Source organism: Lactuca sativa, chromosome 3 (assembly GCF_002870075.4).
Source record: "Lactuca sativa cultivar Salinas chromosome 3, Lsat_Salinas_v11, whole genome shotgun sequence".
Taxonomy (NCBI): Eukaryota; Viridiplantae; Streptophyta; class Magnoliopsida; order Asterales; family Asteraceae; genus Lactuca; species Lactuca sativa.
Genome location: NC_056625.2, coordinates 3661709 through 3666254, shown reverse-complemented (window position 1 = coordinate 3666254; position 4546 = coordinate 3661709).

Below are 4546 nucleotides of genomic sequence, written 5' to 3'. Positions count from 1 at the left end.
ATCTATGGAAGAACTTTGGAGTTCAAGGAACTACCATTGCCAAGAAAGGAATGATAGCATGAAGATGGTGGTGTCAGTTGTGTGAGTTGTTTGATCATTGGATGTGTCAAGGGAATCGTACCTTCGCGTGGACTGAAGTTGGTTAGAGTTCAATGATTCCTTGAGGATAGACATTAGAGTAGAGGTTTGTTAGTACATGGCAAAATTATGGTTCTTAGTCGTCAGCATAAGAACTCAAGGAATTTGTATGGTATCATGGGAGGTGCTTTGGATTATCGGACTGGTTAAGGTCTCAAGAGTATTCTTCCAGTTTCCAGGAGTTGGAAAATCGTTGAGATTGGCTAGTAATGGATCACTAGCAAGGGTAATCTTTGGTCGTCAACAGATCAATCGTTGTAAGGTAAGAGGGATTAGGAATCCTTCAATTCTCGTGTTCTTGGGAATTTAGTCGATTCAAAGTGGGGGAGAATCATTCAGGTATTCAAGACTAGGAGCGGTTATGAAACTAGGATGAGTTTCGCATCCTCGTCACGGAGAAGGGCGGCCTAAGTGGTTGTTTGTTTTGAGGGTTGTGTAAGTTGGGCGTTCGGTAAAACTTCTCAACATGTGAATCATGTCTTCTTGGTGCTTGATAATAGAATTTGGGGGAAACAGGTTGGGGTTTCAGTCATGAATTAAGTTCAGTTTGAGTTTTCGGTCGAATGCGTGCTTGACTCTGTGTATTTTGAATTGGTATAATAGGAGTAATGCATTGGGTTGCGTTTGTGCTAGGGCAGAAGTGTTGTAAGACTACCGGGGAGCCGTAGCATTCACTAGTACTCAGTTGTGGTGAAAGTTGTTTAAGACTACGGGGGAGCCGTAGCATTCACTAATGGTCGGTTAGGGCGAAAGTGTTGTAAGACTACGGGGGAGTTGTAGCATACACTGGTAGTCAATTGGGGTGAAAGTGTTGTAAGACTATGGGGGTGCCGTAGCATTCACTAATGGTCGGTTAGAGAGGAAGTGTTGTAAGACTGCGAGGTAGCGGTAGCATTCACTAGTGGCCAGATAGTATGGGAAGTTTTGTATGACTAAGGAGGATCTGTATCATTCACTAGTAGTTAGATAATGTGGGAAGTGTTGTAAGATTGTGGGGTAGATATAACATCCACTAGCGTCCAGATAGTGTGGGAAGTGTTGTAAGACTGTCGGGTAGCCGTAACATCCACTAGCGGCCAGATAGTGTGGGAAGTGTTGTAAGATTGTGGGGTAGCCGTTGCATTCACTAGCGTCCAGATAGTGTGGGAAGTCTTGTAAGACTGCAGGGTAGCCATAACATTCACTGGCGGCCAGATAGTGTGTGAAGTGTTATGAGACTGCTGGATGACCTATAGCATTCCTGGATTATTTCAAACGATTAGACAAGGGTAGGCCAATTCGTAAGATTATGGTTAAACCACAGCATGATTAAATCATGAAATGGTAGATTATGGGAGACCGGGTACGAGGAAGACTACAGTTGGACCTGTAGCGTTTAGCCTAGCATCTGGATAGTTTCGAGATGGTTTGAGTAGTTATTACCTGCAAAGTTTTTTGTTAGAGGTCGCGAAGGGTGACGGGGTGGTAGCCTTTTTGGCTCAGTATCCGGGCTGGAACCCAAAATTTCAGATGATTGGCTGATGAATTGGGATAAGGGAGGTCTTGGTGGATTGAGGAGAGCAGCCACAATGCAACAGCCTATTGTTTCAAGCAATTTCAGTGTTTCGGGCAATATTAGCGAGTTGGGTTCTGTGGGAATGAGGAGTATCTGGGTGTTTGGGTAATGCCAAGTCACTCACAGCGGGATTAAATAATCTTAGAGTAACTGATTCGACCCTGTTACGCGGCTCTCGTCTGAGTCTAACTGTTGTAGGGATGAATCTTCTACTCGAAGTATTATCTGAGCCTCCTGTCGAGTTAAGTGTTCTTTAGCGATATATGGTCAGTGACTTTGTCTCCGTCGAGATGACAATGTGATCAGGGATTGGAAGCATTTATGTGGTGCAAGACTCTATGAGGATGGCTCAATAGCAGTTCGGTGTGAGGGGTCTGACAAGGAGTCAGACCATTGAGACTTAGGTTTCGGATTTCAGATAAGTAGGGTCGGTTTCTATTTGAGTGCTTTAGGATTTGTTCTTCATCGGATTCGGGGAATTATTCCGAGGATGGTTTCGGTAGATCTGGATAGATCATTGTTGGAAGTGTTATGATTTGTCTGCAACTCGTTGAGAGTTTGGCAGAAAATGGTTTCAGCACGGGCAAGCTATCGGGAAGTTAGGATATGGTAGGTTTAAGGTCTCAGAAGGTAGAAGTGGCTTGGAAGGGTTGAAGGTAGGGATGACAATGGGTACGGGTATACCGGGTTTCGTGTTCCCCATCCCCATCCCCGAATCCCCATCCCCATCCCCATCAAGGATTAAAAATTTATCCCCATCCCCATCCCCAATGGGTATCGGGGATCCCCAATGGGTAATCGGAGATTTTTCCCCGGTACAAAGTTTTGAACTTTTATGAAAAATAACTCATAATTATATATTAACCAACAAAACAAAAATTAACAGAATTAATATAAAACACTATAATCACTAAATGTCTTCAAACACGAACAATAACAATCAAGGTTACAAATAAAATCATTTTTTGCAAAAAAAAAAAAGACATAAAAATTCTTCCCAAAACTATACGTTTGATTGTTAAAAAACTTTACTTTGTCTAATTAAAATTTGCTTATGCATTATTAAAAATCAAAACATAAGTAATAATGTAATATTATATATATATATATATATATATATATATATATATATATATATATATATATATATATATATATATATATATATCGGGTACCCATCGGGGCCGGTTGCGGGTACGGGTATGGGTACCCGACAGGTAGAACTATCCCCATCCCCATCCCCGCTTTTTATATTCGGGTAATACCCATCCCCGTCCCCATCCCCGGTCAACTCGGGGATTTACCCGGTCAACTCGGGTTAGGGTTTCGGGTACCCATTGGGTACGGGTTTTTTTGCCATCTCTAGTTGAAGGTTTGGGTGTATTTTCAGGATAGAAGTTTCGCTTCAAGTTTGGTTGCCCGAGGAGGGTTTTTTATGCACAAAATTTATGGTCATGATCATCAGCTTGATTGTGTTGGCATAAGTGTTAATAAGGAGCGATTTTGAGGATGAAATCTTAATAAGTGGGGGAGAGTTGTAACACTTGGAAATTAGAAGGTTAATTATGGAAATAAAACCTTATTTCCGAAGGCCAACTCATTGAGTCTAAGGCATAAACTCGACGTGTTGGAAATATGTGGCACACGCGTTTTGAAGATCAACTCGACAAGTTAGGGAGGTCCAACACGACGAGTTGGCACTAGAAGAGAAAACCCTAATTTTCGAGTATTGCACCCTATTTAAAGGACTTAACTTCTAGGGTTGGCCTCCTTACCAGCCTCCCTTCTCCAAGAAGAAACCCTAGATCATTTTTCAACTTTTCCTTTAATTTTTGTGAGTTATAGAGTGATTGTAGTAGATCTTTCAAGGAAGCATTGAAGAGAGAAACATCAAGCTTATAGGAGTAATATTGAATCCAGAAACCCTACATCAAAGGCTATATCCTGGAGGTATAAAGTCATAACCTTGACATGTAGCTTATTAGATCTCATCTCTTGTAGTTTTGACTTAGTTTTTGGTCTTTTGACCAAGTTGTCCAAGAAGAAGAGGATTTTAGGGGTTGTTAGGGCAGATCTGACCCCTAAATGTCCTCTTGAAGCTTAAAGTTGCAAGCTTTATTGGTCCTTATGTCCTATACTTGCCATATATTCATTATGAAGCCTAAAATGGACCTTAGAGAGCGTTTCAACCATGTATGGACATAAAGTTAGAAACTTTACAAGAGTTGTCCACCCTTAGACATCAGATTTGTGTTTTGGGACGTTGAAATCAGATTTTAAAGGCTTAATGGGTCAAGACCTTCCTTAAAGGACTTAGGGTTTGAGTTTGTAGCCTCATGGATGATCCTTTGGATTAAAGTTGGAAACTTTATCCTCCTAATGAGGATTTGAGGTTGGAACCTTTGGATTCAAGAAAAAGGGCTTAATGCATTAAGTGGGCTGACAGATCGAAGAACTCAACGATTTCATGGGTGAACTCGACGTGTTGGGATGGGGTTTCCCCAAGTATGTTGAAAAACAGAGGAACTCGACGAGTTGCAAGAAAACTCAATGAGTTGCATCGCAATATCGTGATTCTAACTTGCGAGTGGACTCGATGAGTTGAAGAACCAACTCGGCGAGTTGGGTCACCTGGATCGTTGACTTTGGTGTTGACTTTGACCTTTGAACGATGCATTTGACCAAGTTTGTCCTAGTGGGTGTTGGAGTAACCTAGAGTGTATTGGGGAGAACTCAACGAGTTGCAGGAAAACTCAATGAGTTACATCGCAATATCGCGATTCTAACTTGGGAGTGGACTCGATGAGTTGAAGAACCAACTCAGCGAGTTAGGTCACCTGGATCGTTGACTTT